The sequence below is a fragment of the Orcinus orca genome, chromosome 17 (assembly GCF_937001465.1).
Source record: "Orcinus orca chromosome 17, mOrcOrc1.1, whole genome shotgun sequence".
In the NCBI taxonomy this organism is placed as follows: Eukaryota; Metazoa; Chordata; class Mammalia; order Artiodactyla; family Delphinidae; genus Orcinus; species Orcinus orca.
This window is the reverse complement of record NC_064575.1, coordinates 26,370,724-26,389,053: the sequence shown is the minus strand read 5'-3', so window position 1 is coordinate 26,389,053 and position 18,330 is coordinate 26,370,724.

Below are 18,330 nucleotides of genomic sequence, written 5' to 3'. Positions count from 1 at the left end.
CGGTGTGCAGGCTTCTTATTGCAGTGGCTTCTCTTTTTGCAGAGCACTGGCTCTAGGCACATGGGCTTCAGTAGTTGCAGCATGCAGGCTCAGTAGTTGTGGCTTGTAGGCTCTAGAGCACAGGCTCAGTAGTTGTGGGACACTGGTTTAGTTGCTCCGCTGCATGTGGGATCTTCCCAGATCAGGGCCCAAACCTGTGTCCTGTGTATTGTCAGGTAGAGTCTTAACCACTGCGCCACCAGGGAAGTCCCTAACCTACCTTCTTAATTTAACATAATTTTGTGAGAATTTCTTGAGTGATGAACCACTCAAGAAAGTATCTGTTGTATAACATATACAATGAAATAATAAAGATTAAAATAATAAATAAAATTCATCAGACAAGTTTTAACAAAAGTATTTCAATGAGCAAACTATCAATACCAGTCAGAGTAATATCAATACTAAAAACTTCATTTATAATAGTTTTAAATTAGATATAATCCAAGTGTCCATTAGCTTTTGAAAGGATAAACATATTGTGATACATTTGTAGGATGAAATACTACTCAGAAGCAGAAAAATGAACTTCTTATTCATGTAATAACATGGGCAAATCTCAAGACATTATGACAGCTAAAAGAAGCAACCACAGAAAATAGCATACTATATGATTCTATTTATATGAAATTCCTGGAGAGCCAAAATTATTGTGACAAAAAGCAATTCAGTGTTTGCAAAGCTTGAGGGGAAGGGATTGAATGTAAAAAGTCAATTGTTTTTTATAGGAGATGATATAAATATTCTGTAGCATTCACGTGATTGTGTACAGTTGTCAAAAGTCATCAACTTGTTTACTTCAAACTGGTGAATTTAATTTTATGTAAATTTACCTCAATAATGATGGTGCTTTTATTTTTTTAAAATTACCTTTTTCATGTAACATTCCTTACCAACCCATGTCGTATTTCCTCTGCTCCTGTTGTAACACACTCATAGTTCTGTTAGGGTTTTTATATTTGCTTTAGTCTTTAAAAAAAATGTTTATTAACCTTCACTATGTTGTCCTTTTAAAGAAAGAAATATATTACATCTAACTTTTTATGTCTATGTCTAGAAAGATTCCTGGAAATATAACCTTTCATAGAATAAATAATTCAGAGAGTAAAGTCTCTGATGGCATATAACTTATACTTATTGAAATGACTAAAATTTCAGAAAAGTATTAAAGAACACATAAGACATTGCTGGCAATACGGGTCACACTAGTTAGGTGTATGGTCAAGTACTTATAAAAAAGAATTTTGAAAGTCCATTTTGAAAATTTGTTACATTAATACAATTTTTAAGTATAGTCTAAATTGTGAGTATATATGACTGAGGAAAAATGCACAAAACTCTTGTAACTCCTTGCAAAATATCCTAGAACTTCTACAGCAACAAGACATGGCAGTTTATTAAATTGTTTTTAAAGTTACCTTAAAAAATAAAAGTAACTGTTTGTGCAATGATACCAACTGCTTGATGTATCTAAACTTTTTTATCTTCAGGCCCAAAATAAAATCTTGTTAAATCCCAGGGTAAGTACCTGCCTTTAGTTTGTTCCTCTTGCAGAATGAAGGGTAATTATTTTTCTGCTGTCTCACAGATATGAATGCCAATTCAATATAGATTATATGTGCTTAGTTTTAATCAAGGGAAACCATGAAAACTTATGCTGCTTTATCAGAAGAATAACATCTATAGTCAATAAGTACGGTAATGACTATTTTTTGTGAGCACAATATAAACCAGTATAACTAAGTTAATGATGTATAATTCTATATGATGATTTCAATAAACATGTATATTTACATGCATATTTGTATTATGTATATATGTATGCATATTTATCATAATTACAACTAATACTAATTTAATTTGAACTTATTAGACATGTTGAATGTGCCAGATGTGCTGTTTTTTTTTAAAGGTATAGCAAGGCAGTATTTTAAAATAACATATAAATTGTTTTCCACTCTGGGTAATTTTTTCATCATTTTCAGTAACTTTTCCTGGTGAGATAAGGCCATTGGGCTGAGGTTTATTCTCATGGGGATTGGAAAGTTGAATGGCATTTAAAATAAAAATTTCTTTCTTTAGTTTTGGTTTTCACATATAATTTTTATCTTAGTAAAATAATAGTTTTGAACTTTCAGGAGAGAAAGAAATGTTTTCTTGGAACTCCTCAAATTCAAAATTTAAATATAAACCAGAACATGAAAGAAGAATGAATGTATAAACTACAACATTGGAGAGCTAAGTAATATGACACAGAAGATATTTTTGCTTCCCTGGAATAGTTCTGGGGAAAAGATCTAAGGGAATAGGAAACAGAGCAGAAGTTACACTCTTGGGTTTTGCTGTCCTTCAGGTTAAGGGTTAAGAACAGATAGTAGAAATATTCAGGTAGATTTATGGGCTTAGGTGGTAAATTTCAGTGTCTTGAAAGCTTGCAAGATTTCCACAAAATATTCACAGTTTTGTCTTAAATCTAATATGACATCTATGATAGAGAATCAATGGCTATGGAAGGTACTAAACAGATGGACCTGGGTAAATATTATTAGGTTACACATTTTCAGTGTAGACAAAACAATAGCATGTTGTCCCAGGGATCCCAAGGAGAGAGACTTAGTGTATCAGAAATGTCATAGGTTTGGATGGAGATGTCTGCAGGATACAGGAATCTCTCAGCTGGAGTCAATGGCAAGTCTATGGTAATTAGAAATGTCTGGGCCCAAATGCAAACTATCTGGTAGCATGTAAAGTGTAAGATACCAAAGTGACCTGCTGGCCAAAGCTCTACCAGAGTAGAGAACAACAAAAACAGAAAAACAGAAAAACAGAAAACAAACAAACAAAAAAACCCAAATCCTCAAACAAACAAAAACCTGTAGGAGTCAAAAGATATAGGCAAGTAGAATTAAACACTTTAACCAGAGCTTGGGGAGAATGAATACCACTCAGCCAAGACCCACTTGGAAATGGAAGCCTCTTCCCTGTGCTGCCATCAAAGAAAAACAGACAGGACAGACTTCTGGAAAGGAAGAAGCCTCCAAAGAAAACTTTGTTTTAAGCCACAAATATGTTTAATTGAAAAGAACAAATATTCCTGCCATTAGTGAAAATAAAAGTCAAAGATAAAGAGAGTTACAGGAAAGAAGGTTTACCTTCATCTGATTTTTGAATGTATATCTATTAAATAGAATCCTTACAACAATCCTACAAAGGGAATGCCATTATTCCCCTTAAAAAAAGCAAAAATAGGGCTTCCCTGGTGGCACAGTGGTTGAGAGTCCGCCTGCTGATGCAGGGGACACGGGTTCGTGCCCCGGTCCGGGAAGATCCCACATGCTGCAGAGCGGCTGGGCCTGTGAGCCATGACCACTGAGCGTGTGCGTCCGGAGCCTGTGCTCCGCAACGGGACAGGCCACAGCAGTGAGAGGCCCACGTACAGAAAAAAAAAAAAAAGTTCAAACAAGTTGATTGACTTTTTCTAAGGTGATGAGATTTCTTGTGATACACTAACAATGAATTTTCTGAAAAAGAAATAAAGAAATCTATCACATTTACAATAGCATCAAAAACAATAAAACACTTAGGAATAAATTTAACTAAGGAGGTGAAAGATCTCTACTCTGAAAGTCACAAGATGCTGATGAAATCTATCAAAGCTACAAATAAACAGAAAAGTATCCTGTGTTTATGGGTTGGAAGAATTAATATTGTTAAAATGTCAATATTACCAAAAGCAATCTATAACTTCAATGCAACCCCTATCAAGATTCCAATGGTATTGTTAACAAAAGTAGAAGAAACACTCCTAAAATTTATATGAACCACAAAAACCTGGAATTGCCAAATATATTCTCAATGAAGTTTTTTATATGAATGAATGAACCATCAATTGATTCATTTTTAGGTATTTCTGTTTTAAAATATTTTTAAATGTTTTAAAAAATATTTTTCTATAAACATGATTTTCCTTTAAGCCCATATTTATTTGTCTATTGTTGTATATGTAATTTAATACCAGATTTGAGAATAAAAAAGATATATAGAGTAAGGTATGTGGCCTTGGAAAAATAATAGATATCCAAATTTTCATTATAATTCCCTTAGGTCTTCTTCTACTTTTCCTGCTGTACCCTTTCAGATTTTACTTTGACCTCACTTTCTTACATGACTCCTTGAAGGATGCCAAAAATTGGGGAGGCTATATATGTAGGTTAACAAATATAATTTTAAAAGTCAAGTATAAACAAAGTTTTATTGGTCTTTTTTTCCTCTTAACATCTAAGTAAGTTTATCTATGTATCTACCTATCACACAAGCACTGATCAGGATTTAGTTAATGGAATAAACATTGATTACACTCATACTGCTTGAATAAACTCTGATCAGTGCTGGGATATAAGGTGAAATTCATGGTACTTGACTGAAAGATTTTTGTAATCACATAGATGATATAGTTGAGTGTGTCAGTTATGGTGCCAGGAGGAAAAAAAATCACACTTAAATGGAAAAACTGAGGAAAGGCTAATGAAGCTTTTTCAAAAAGCTGTGGGCAGTTTTAAAAGGAAACAAGAATGAGTGGCTTACAATGGTAGGAAGGCTGCCAAATCGAGCACTGGAGGCACTGATGGACTGAACCATCACAGAAATCTAGAAAGAAGTCTAGAGGGACAGAGCCAATGCTTACAACAGAGAAACCTAGAAACTGCAAATCTGTGACCCATCACATAGGGATCCTAAGAAAAAAATATCATAATATGTCTCCCGTTCAAATTTCTGTTTACCTGTGTGCCTTCAATAGCTGAAGAAAACTGGAAGATGGAGATGAAGGGAGCTCTAGTAATCCAGCTTGTAAAGGTGAACTCCCCTAGGTATGGAACAGAATGCTGGAGGTTGAAGAACCAATTTGAAAGGACATGTGGACGATATCCAAAGATTCAAGGAAACAGAACATCTTAAATATTATGTTATGGATTATATAATAGAGCTACAGAAAGATGGAGATTGCATTCAAAAGATGGTATATCAATTTTTATAATGAGATTCAGGGTAAATTTTATACATAAAGTGATACATCCATGGCCTCATTGTTGAAGGAGGTTGTGGATGAGTTCTGGACAAAGCAAATGGAAGAGTCACTGAAATTATAAAAGGGAATAAAATTGCTCAAAGATACTACAATGATTATGATAAGAAGGTGTGTGGGGCAAGATGAAGGAACAGTGGTCAGGGAGAGAAATGTGTTCAGCAGAAGAAAGAGATAAAATAATAAATAAATAAATATATAAAGCAATGGGAAGTAAAGAACCACTGAGGTATTGCACGTATAGGGTGTCTTCGATGAAACAATTTTGATGGTTTGTAGAGGTATCACACAGTGTGAAGGAAGTGCTGATGCTAGAGCAGTGTCAGAGACATGAGAGGAAGGAAAACTATAAGTACTAATAAAGAAAAAAATAGAGATTAACAAAAAAATCAAAAAGTTTGGTCATTCAATAAGTCAATAAAATAATAAATATTAGAAAAATAATAAAACAAATTATTTTTAGATAATGTGACTATGTACATAAGTAATCCAAAATAATCTATAGAAAAATTATAATTTAAAAGGAAATTTACCAAGCTGATGGAAACAATATTTCCAGAAACATGTCATATTTCTATGTGTAAAAATAAACAAATTGAAAGAGGAACTTTAAAATAACACTATTAAAAGAGCATACAAATCCCTATATTAAAAAAATCTAACAAAATATATGTAAATCCTCTACCTGGTGAACTATGATCATTATTGAAACAATAAAGATTATCCTAAATTAACAAAGTGATATACCATGTTAATAGAATGAGAAACCCATTAATATAATGATGCTAGTTATCTATAAGTAGAATCAGTGCAATTTCAGTAAAGAGCACAGAACTTTTATTGTGGGAATTCACAGGCTAAGTCTAAAACTGACTGAAAAAATACAAAACGCCAGGATTCACCAAAATAATTTTGAATAAAAGAAAGAAAAAGAACCCATAGTGTATCAATATCCATTTTAAATTTACAGTAAATATAACAGGGTGGTATAGATGTAAATAGAGAGTTTACAAACAGAGCTATACAAGAGGGAGGGGATATGGGAATATGTGTATACATATAGCTGATTCATTTTGTTGTACAGCAGAAACTAACACAACACTGTAAAGCAATTATACTCCAATAAAGATATTAAAAAAAACAGAGCTATACAAAAACAATCACAGAAATTATGAAAAGCATAAACATTTCAATAAATGACACTGGGTCAATTAAATATCTATATGAGGTCACACAAAAAAGTATATTGTGATCCTTCTAACAACACACACACAAATTAATTCCACAGGTATATATAAGATTCTAAGGAGGGGACTTCCCTGGTGGACCAGTGGCTAAGACTGTGCTTCCAATGCAGGGAGTTAGAGTTTGATCCCTGGTAGTCAAAGAACTAAGATCCCATAGGCTGTGCAGTGTGGCTATTAAAAAAAAAAAAAAAGGAATTCACAAAATCTTTTTAAAATAAATATCTGGATTTTAAAAAGAGATGTAAAGTCAGTATTCAAAATGAATTATATATCCAAATAATAAGAAAATGAAATTAACAATATTTTATTTAAAATAGGAAAAAAAAACAAAATAATTACAAACAAATGCAGCACAAGATAGAGAAAACCTCTACTCTGAAAAACAGTAAAATATCTCTGAGAGAAATTAAAGAAGATATCAATAAATAGAAGGCAATATATAGTTCTCAGATTGGAATAATTAATATTAATAGGTGGGAGGATTGGTTCAAGATGGTGGAGTAGAAGGAAGTGCTCTCAATCCCTCTTGCGAGAGCACTGGAATCACAACTAACTGCTGAACAGTCATCGATAGGAACACACTGGAACTCACCAAAAAAGATACCCCACATCTAAAAACAAAGGAGAAGCCACAGGGAGATAACAGGAGGGGGGCAATTACAATAAAATCAAATCCCATAACTGCTGGGTGGGTGACTCACAAACTGGAGAACGCTTATACAACGGAACTCAACCCCCTGGAGTGAAGATTCTGAAGCCCATGTCACGCTTCCAAACCTGGGAGTCCAGCAACGGGAGGAGGAATTCTTAGATAATCATACTTTGAAGGCTAGAGTGATTTCATTGCAGGACTTTGACAGGACTGGGGGAAACGGAGACTCCTCTCTTGGAGGGCACACAAAAGTAGTGTGCCCATCGGGACTCAGGGTGAAGGAGTAGTGACCCTGTAGGAGACTGAACCAGATCTACCTGCTAGTGTTGGAGGGTCTCCTGCAGAGGCAGGGAGTGGCTGTGGCTCACCACTGGGACAAGGACCCTGGCAGCAGAAGTTCTGGGAAGTATTCCTTGCCCTGAGCCCACCCAGAGTCCACCATTAGCCCCACCAAAGAGCCTGGGTAAACTTCAGTGTTGGGTCACCTCAGGCCAAACAACCAACAGGGAGGGAACCCAGCCCCACCCATCAGCAGTCAAGCAGATTGAAGTATGACTGAGCTCTGCCCACCAGAGCAACACCCAGCTCTACCCACGACCAATCTCTCCCATCAGGAAACTTGCACAGGCCTCTTAGATAGCCTCGTCCACCAGAGGGGAGACAGCAGAAGCAAGAAGAACTACAATCCTTCAGCCTGTGGAACATAAACCACATTCACAGAAAGATAGACAAGATGAAAAGGCAGAGGGCTATGTACCAGATGAAGGAACAAGATAAAACCCCAAAAGAAGAACTAAATGAAGTGGAGATAGGCAAGTTTCCAGAAAAAGAATTCAGAATACTGATAGTGAAGATGATCCAGGAACTCTGAAAAATAATGGAAGTAAACCTGCCAAGACTAAATAAGGAAGAAATGGAAAATATGAACAGACCAATCACAAGCACTGAAATTGAAACTGTGATTAAAAATCTTCCAAAAAACAAAAGACCAGGGCCAGATGGCTTCACAGGTGAATTCTATCAAACATTTAGAGAAGAGCTAATACCTATCCTTCTCAAACTCTTGCAAAATATAGCAGAGGGAGGAACACTCCCAAACTCATTCTATGAGGCCACAATCACCTTGATACAAAAACCAGACAAGGATGTCACAAAGAAAGAAAACTAGAGGCCAATATCACTGATGAACATAGATACAAAAATCCTCAGCAAAATACTAGCAAACAGAATCCAACAGCATATTAAAAAGATATACACCATGATCAAATGGGGCTTATTCCAGGAATGCAAGGATTCTTCAATATATGAAAATCAATGAATGTGATAAACCATATTAACAAATTGAAGGAGAAAAAACATATGATCATCTCAATAGATGCAGAGAAAGCTTTTGACAAAATTCAACACCATTTATGATAAAAACCCTGCAGAAAGTAGGCATAGAGGGAACTTTCCTCAACATAATAAAGGCCATATATGGCAAACCCACAGTCAACATCATCCTCAATGGTGAAAAACTGAAAGCATTTCCACTAAGATCAGGAACAAGACAAGGTGGCCCACTCTCACCACTCTTATTCAACATAGTTTTGGAAGTTTTAGCCACAGCAATCAGAGAGGAAAAGGAAGTAAGAGGAATCCAAATCAGAAAAGAAGTAAACCTGTCACTGTTTGCAGATGACATGATACTATACATAGAGAATCCTAAAGATGCTACCAGAAAACTACTAGAGCTAATCAATGAATTTGGTAAAGTAGCAGGACACAAATTTAATGCACAGAAATGCCTTGTATTCCTATACACTAATGATGAAAAATCTGAAAGTGAAATCAAGAAAACATTCCCATTTACCATTGCAGCAAAAAGAATAAAATATCTAGGAATAAACCTACCTAAGGAGACAGAAGACCTGTATACAGAAAATTATAAGACACTGATGAAAGAAATTAAAGATGATACAAATAGATGGAGAGATAAACCATGTTCTTGGATTGGAAGAATCAACATTGTGAAAATGACTCTACTATCCAAAGCAATCTACAGATTCAATGCAAGCCCTGTCAAACTATCACTGGTATATTTCACAGAACTAGGACAAAAAAATTCACAATTTGTATGGAAACACAAAAACCCCAAATAGCCAAGCAATCTTGAGAACGAAAAATGGAGCTGGAGGAATCAGGTTCCCTGACCTCAGACTATACTACAAAGTTACAGTAATCAAGACAGTATAGACTGACAAAAAAACAGAAATATAGATCAATGGAACAGGATAGAAAGCCCAGAAATAAACGCACACACATATGGTCACCTTATCTTTGATAAAGGAGGCAGGAATGTACAGTGGAGAAAGGACAGCCTCTTCAATAAATTGTTCCAGGAAAACTGGACCGGTACATTTAAAAGTATGAGATTAGATCACTCCCTAACACCATACACAAAAATAAGCTCAAAATGGATTGAAGACCTAAATGCAAGCCCATAAACTTCCAAACTCTTAGAGGAAAACATAGGCAGAACACTCTATGACATAAATCACAGCAAGATCCTTTTTGACCAACCTCCTAGAGAAATGGAAATAAAAACAAAAATAAACAAATTGGACCTAATGAAACTTCAAAGCTTTTGCATAGCAAAGGAAACCATAAACAAGACCAAAAGACAACCCTCAGAATGGGAGAAAATATTTGCAAATGAAGCAACTGACAAAAGATTAATCTCCAAAATTTACAAGCAGCTCATGTAGCTCAATAATAAAAAAACAAACAACCTAATCCAAAAATGGGCAGAAGACCTAAATCGACATTTATCCAAAGAAGATATACAGACTGCCAACAAGCACGTGAAAGAATGCTCAACATCATTAGTCATTTGAGAAATGCAAATCAAAACTACAATGAGATATCACCTCATACCAGTCAGAAAGGCCATCATCAAAAAATCTAGAAACAATAAATGCTGGAGAGGGTGTGGAGAAAAGGGAACACTCTTGCACTGCTGGTGGGAATGTGAATTGGTACAGCTGCTATGGAGAACAGTATGGAGGTTCCTTAAAAAACTACAAATAGAACTACCATATGACCCAGCAATCCCACTACTGGGCATATGCCCTGAGAAAACCATAATTCAAGAAGAGTCATGTACCAAAATATTCATTGCAGCTCTATTTACAATAACCCGGAGATGGAAACAACCTAAGTGCCCATCATTGGATGAATGGATAAAGAAGATGTGGCTCATATATACAATGGAATATTACTCAGCCATAAAACAAAACAAAATTGAGCTATTTGTAATGAGGTGGATAGACCTACAGTCTGTCATACAGAGTGATTTAAGTTAGAAAGAGAAAGACAAATACCGTATGCTAACACATATATACGGAATTTAAGAGAAAAAGAAATGTCATGAAGAACCTAGGGGTAAGACAGGAATAAAGACACAGACCTACTAGAGAATGGACTTGAGGATATGGGGAGGGGGAATGGTAAGCTGTGACAAAGCGAGAGAGAGGCATGGACATATATACACTACCAAACGTAAGGTAGATTGCTAGTGGGAAGCAGCTGCATAGCACAGGGAGATCAGCTCGGTGCTTTGTGACCACCTGGAGGGGTGGAATAGGGAAGGTGGGAGGAAGGGAGATGCAAGAGGGAAGAGATATGGGAACATATGTATATGTATAACTGATTCACTTTGTTATAAGGCAGAAACCAACACACCATTGTAAAGCAATTATACTCCAAGAAAGATGTAAAAAAAAATAATAATGGAGGCAAAGATCAAGAAGATGCAAGAAATGTTTAACAAAGATTTAGAACAATTAAAGAACAAACAAACAGAGATGAACATTGCAATAACTGAACTGAAAAATACACTAGAAGTATTCAATAGCAGAATAGCTGAGGCAGAACATCAAATAAGTGACCTGTAAGACAGAATGGTGTAATTCACCATTTGCTTTTAAGAGGGAAGTTTATAGCAATACAAGCCTACCTCAGGAAATAACAAACATCTGAAATAAACCATGCAACCTTACAAGGATCTAGAGAAAGAAGAACAAACAAAACCTAAAGTTGGTAGATGGAAAGAAATCATAAAGATCAGAGCAGAAATAAATGAAATAGAAACAAAGAAGACAATAGAAAAAATCAATAAAACTAAAAGCTGGTTCTTTGAGAAGATAAAGAAAATTGATAAAGCATTAGCCAAACTTATCAAGAAAAAGAGTGAGAGGACCTAAATCAATAAAAGTAAAAATGAAAAAGGAGAAGTTACAACAGACACCGCAGAAATACAAAGCATCCTAAAAGACTACTACAAGAAACTCTATGCCAATAAAATGGGCAATCTGGAAGAAATGGACAAATTTGTAGAAAGGTATAACGTTTCAAGTCTGAACCAGGAAGAAATAGAAAATACGAACAGACAAATCACAAGTAATGAAATTGAAACTCTGATTAAATGTCTTCCAACAAACAAAAGTCCAGGACCAGATGGCTTCACAGGTGAATTCTATCAAACATTTAGAGATGACTTATCACCCATCCTTCTCAAACTCTTGCAAAAAATTGCAGAGGAAGGAACACTCACAAACTCATTGTATGAGGCCACCATCACCCTGATACCAAAACCAGACAAAGATAGGACAAAAAGAGAAAATTACCAACCAATATCACTGATGAATATAGATGCAAAAATCCTCAACAAAATACCAGCAAATAGAATCCAACAACACATTAAAAGGATCATACACCATGATCAAGTGGGATTTATCCCAGGGATGCAAGGATTCTTCAATATATGCAAATCAATCAATGTGATACACCATATTAACAAACTGAAGAACAAAACCCATATGATCATCTCAATAGATGCAGAAAGCTTTTGACAAAATTCAACACATATTTATGATAAAAACTCTCCAGAAAGTGGGCATAGAGGGAACCTACCTCAACATAATAAAGGTCATATACGACAAACTCACAGCAAACATCATTCTCAATGGTTAGAAACTGAAAGCATTTCCTCTAAGATCGGGAAAAAAACAAGGATGTCCACTCTTACTACTATTATTCAGCATAGTTTTGGAAGCCCTAGCCATGGCAATCAGAGAAGAAAAAGCAGTAAATGTAATAAAAATTGGAAAAGAAGAAGTAAAACTGTCAGTGTTTGCAGATGACATGATACCATACATAGAGAATTCTAAGATGCCACCAGAAAACTACTAGAGCTAATCAATGAACTTGATATAGTTACAGGATGCAAAATTAATGCACAAAAGTCTACCGCATTCCTATACACTAATGATGAAAATTCAGAAAGAGAAATTAAGGAAACACTCCCATTTACCACTGTAACAAAAGAGTGAAATACCTAGGAATAAACCTACCTCAGGAGAGAAAATACCTGTATGCAGAAAACTATAAGACACTAATGAAAGAAATTAAAGATGATACAAACAGATGGAGAGATATACCATGTTCTTAGGTAGAAAGAATCAATACTGTGAATATGACTATACTACCCAAAGCAATATACAGATTCAATGCAATCCCTATCAAATTACCAATGGCATTTTTCACAAAACTAGAAGAAAACATTGTACAATTTGTATGTAAACACAAAAGACCCCAAATAGCCAAAGTGGTCTTGAGTGAAAAAAAACAGAGCTGGAGGAATAAGGCTCCCTGACTTCAGACTATACTATAAAGCTACAGTAATCAAGAAAATATGGTACTGGCACAAAAGCAGAAATATAGATCAATGGAATAGGATAGAAAGCCCAGAGATAAACCCAAGCACCTGTGGTGAGCTAATCTATGACAAAGGAGGCATGGATACACAGTGGAGAAAAAACAGTCTGTTAAATAAGTGTTGCTGGGAAAACTGGACAGCTACATGTAAAAGAATGAAATTAGAACACTCCCTAACACCATGCACAAAAATAAACTCAAAATGCATTAGAGACCTAAATGTAAGTCCAGACACTATAAAACTCTTAGAGGAAAACATAGGAAGAACACTCCTTGACATAAATCACAGAAAGATCTTTTTTGATCCACCTCCTAGAGTAATGGAAATAAAAACAAATATAAACAAATGGGACCTAATGAAACTTAAAGGTTTTTGCACAGCAAAGGAAACTACAAACAAGATGAAAAGACAACCCTCAGAATGGGAGAAAATATTTGCAAATGAATCAATGCACAAAGGATTAATCTCCAAAATATATAAACAGCTCATGCAGCTCTGTATTAAAAAAAACAAACAACCCAATCCAAAAATGGGCAGAAGACCTAAGTAGACGTTTCTCCAAAGAAGACATACAGATGGCCAAGAAGCATGTGAAAATCTGCTCAACATCACTAATTATTAGAACAATGCAAACCAAAACTACAATGAGGTATCACGTCAAACCAGTTAGAATTGACATCCTAAGAAAATTTACAGACAACAAATGCTGTAGAGGGTGTGGAGAAAAGAGAACCCTTTTGCACTGTTGGTGGGAATGTATATTGATACAGCCCTTATGGAGAACAGTATGGAGGTTCCTTAAAAAAGTAAAAATAGAATTACCATATAATCCAACAATCCCACTATTAGGCATATACCCTGACAAAATCATAATTCAAAAAGACACATGCACCCCAATGTTCATTGCAGCACTGTTTAGAATAGCCAGGTCATGGAAGCAACCTAAATGCCCACCAACAGACAAATGTATAAAGAAGAAGTGGTACATATATACAATGGAATATTACTCAGCCATAAAAAGGAATGAAATTGAGTCATTTGTAGAGATGTGGATGGATCTAGAGACTGTCATACAGAGTGAAGTATGTCAGAAAGAGAAAAACAAATATCATATATTAATGCATATATGTGGATCCTAGAAAAATGGTACAGATGAACTGGTTTGCAGGGCAGAAATTGAGACACAGATGTAGAGAACAAGTGTATGGACACCAAGGGGCAAAAATGGCTGTTGGAGGTAGTGGTGTGATGAATTGGGAGATTGGGATTGACATATATACACTAATATGTATAAAATTGATAACAAATAATAACCTGCTGTTTAAGAAAAATAAATAAAATTTAAAAAAAATATTAGGTATTTTTTGTTAAATCCATCTATGTATTCAGTTCTTCTGAATCAGTATTGCAACAATTGTTTTCAGTAGAAATTGACAAACTTTTCCTAAAATTTATATATGCCTTTGGAATGGCCAAAAAATCTTGTAGAAAAATTTGGAGGACTTAACCTACTTTATTTACATACTTGCTAAAAAGCTACATTAAGGAAGACAATGTTGTAGTGTCTTAACACTACATTTACCAAAAAATTGAACAGAAAGTGTCAAGAAATATATTAGACTTGTGTGGTTAATTGATTAAATATTGTATCAAGTTAATTAAAGGAGAAAAAGAAGCATTTCAACAGATGATAATAAAATAATTGTTGATCCATTTTGAAAATAATGAATTTATATTTCTATCTAATACCAGACACAAAATTAATCTGATTTAGTTTGACCACTACTTTACCCCATGCAGAAAAATTAATTGGAATTGTACTAGAAACTTAAAAGTAAAAAATAAACATATAAAGTTATCTATAAGAAACAAATAGAAGAATATCTTCAGAGACTTGGTTAGACAAAGGTTTCTTAGCATTTGAAGCAAATATCACTAAACATAAAATTAAAAAATTTAAAAATGAGATTTATCAGAATTAAAATTTTATGCTTGTGAAAATACACTATTAAAGAAAGTAAGGATTTCACCTGCAGACTGGGAGAAATAAATTGAAATACATATATCGGATATAGTGTTCATTCAGAATGATAAAGAATTTTAACAAATAAATTACAAAAGGAAAAACAACATAAGCGAAAATACAGAAGACTTCAACACACACTCCCTAAAGGAGAAACACAAATTGCCAAAAACACCTGGAAAGATATTCAGAATGCTTAGATATAAGGGTAATGTAAAGTATCATCACAATGAGATAGACTTCCGACCTAATAGAATGGCTTAAAAAAATTAAAACATATCTTTGGAAATCCACACACACATATTGCTCATGAGAGAGTAAAATTGTACAACCACTTTGGAAAGTATTTGGAAATTTCCGATAAAGTGAATCATGTATTTACCCTATGACCTACCAAATCCAAAACTAGATATAAATCTTTGTGAAATGGAAACATATTCCTATAAAACCACTTGAACATGAATGCTTAGGATAGGTTTTATATATTAGTCAAAAAGTAGAAACAACCCAATTTTCTATGAATAGGAGAATGAAAAAAAAATTTATTACAACCATACCCTAAAATATTACTCAGCAATAAAAATAATGAATTGCTAAAACACATAATAACTTAAGTGAATATAATAATCTTGTGTTTAGCAAGAAAAGACAGATATCAAAGAGTAGACACTGTATGATTCCATTTATATAAAGTTCAAGAACAGAAAAAATAATCCATGTGTCTATAAATCAGAACGGTGTTTGTCTCCAGAGAGTGGGTATTGGAAGGGGAAATCAGTGAACTTTCTGGAGAGATGCAAATATTCCATACCTTGATAAACTATTTTGTCAAAACTTATCTAATTGTACACTTAACTATGTATCTCACTGTGTGTAAATTTTACCTCAATTTTAAAAAGAGGAGTTTTTTACATAAAAAAATAAAATGAGTCAGTTCCAAATGTATGTTGTAGATCTAAATGTGAAAGTTGAAATAATAAATCATCCATAGAAAGATTATAAACTTTGACATAGCAAAGGTGTTATAATAAGGATATAAAAAGCACTAACTTTAAAAGGATAAACATGATAAGTTAGATAACTGTAGCTTTAAGAGTGTCACTCCATTAAGGATACTATTAAGAGATGAAAAATCAACTCGTAATAGAATACATAATGCGTATGTCTGAGAAATGAGTTACATTTTGAATGTATAAAGATGTGTTAGATCAATTTTTAAAAACCGTAACCAATTAGGAGGAAAAACTTAAAAATAAGATATCCAGACTTCTAATAAACCATGAACATGTCCACACCATTATTCATTAAGGAAAATACATGTCACATCCCTAGTGAAATACCATCACATAACCTCAAATATAGCTAAAGTTACAAAGAGAAAATTGACAAGATTACTGAATAATTATAACTATTGTTAGGAATATAAATTGACAGTATCAAGTAACATACATATATCTTATTATATAACAAATCATATACATGTTGGTATATCAATAGGAAATACGTATTTAGATATGTATATATATATATATATATATATATATATATATATATATATATATACAGAGAGAGAAACATCTAGCTACAGCTAGCTATTATGTCTTGGTGTTCTTAATTATTTAAATTATTTACCTTTCTATATGTTCTGATTCTGCTTCAACAAGATTTCTCATAATAGAGAGGAAACTATGATTTGGGAAATTGTTTTATTCATTTGTTGTTATTGAGATCTGCTGCCACCTCTCATTCATTCAACAAATTCTTTATTTTTTCATTTTTAAAATTGAAATATGTTAAACATATAATATTGTGTAAATTTAAGGGAAATGACATGTGAATTTGATACATTATATGTTGTAATGTGATTGCTATTGTAGTGATAATTAGCACCTCCATCATGTTACATAATGATCCTTTATTTTAATTGTCAGAATCATTGTTATAGTCTCTTAGTAACTTTCATAATTATACTACAATATTGTTGTCTATATTCACTATACCATGCATTATATCTCTAGGACTATTTACTATGCATTGCAACTTTGTACCCTTAAACAACATCTGTCTTATTCCCCAACAGCCCCATCCCTTGTCAATCATCATTTTACTTTCTGTTTTTATGAGTTTGATACTTTTAGATTCCACATGTAAGTGATACAATACAATACTTGCCTTTCTCTGCCTGACTCATCTCATTTAGCACAATAAGTTCAAGGTCCATCCATGTTGTCACAAATGGTAGCATTATTCACAGTAGCCAAGATATGGAAACAACCTAATTGCCCATCAGCAGATGAAAGGATAAAGTAGATGTGATATACATACATATATACATACATACATACATACATACATATATATATATACATATATATATACATATATATATATATATTCACACACAGTGGAATACTATTCAGCCATGAGAAGGAACATGACTTGCCATTTGTGACATCATGTGTGGACCTTGAACATACTACACTGAGTTAAGTCAATAAATTTTAATGGACCACTGTTGATGGGATAGCCTCTGTTCTAACTCCTGATAAATATTCATCCCAAAGTGAAATCCATTCTGGAACATTCACAATATCAACTGACTGAATCTTCAATAGAGAATAATATGTTGAAAAGGTAAAAGTCATCCATGTAAGCAGAATTTATTTTAGATTTCTTGGGAACAAAATGGGTCATTTGATACAGTGTAAACTTGTCATATCTTTCTTTGAATTCATTGTTTACATTGATCAATATTAACACTCTTTCCATGATTAAAATAATGTAAAGTTACAGATCCATAATGCCTTAAAATTTGACACTCATATATCAAAGTTCTGCTTTGCATTATCAGTCCCATATTAGAGATTAGTGAAGTGCCTTGTCTTAATTACTAAAGACATGGATCTTCAACTCACAGTGTTCTGATGCAAATCCCAATGAATACAAAGATGGTGTCAGTAATAATATGTAGATCACCAGTCTCTTCATTCTTTACTCCATTGTGAATCCTATTCAATGATACCCTTTTATTATACTCTCTTAAAAATTAAATTACTTATTTAATATAAGGTAAACAATGGAGGCCTCCTTGGAAAACAAAAACATTCTTTTTCTTTCACTGTAGTAAGAACACAAAGTGAGATCTACCCTCTTAGCGAATTTTTAAGTGCACAATACAGTACAAAAAATCTCTAGAACTTATTCATCTTGTATAACTGAACAGGGGATTTGCTCTTTAAAACTATATTTTAAGACCTTCATTTATTATAATATTTGAGTAACTAAATGCCTTTGACATCACCTTTGAATATACTGTCAATAATTGTGCCTGGTATTCTCACCATTACATCATCACTATCCCCTGGAACAGATGAATTTATCTTTCAATTCATTTTGTGAAAAAGGTGGGTAAATTGGTTCCACAATTCTCATATTTTATTCAACAATAAGTATTTGGTGAATACTACTATATTTTGGGCACCATGTACCTGCATGTGCTTTAGGATGAAAAATAAATTTAGCCTGCCC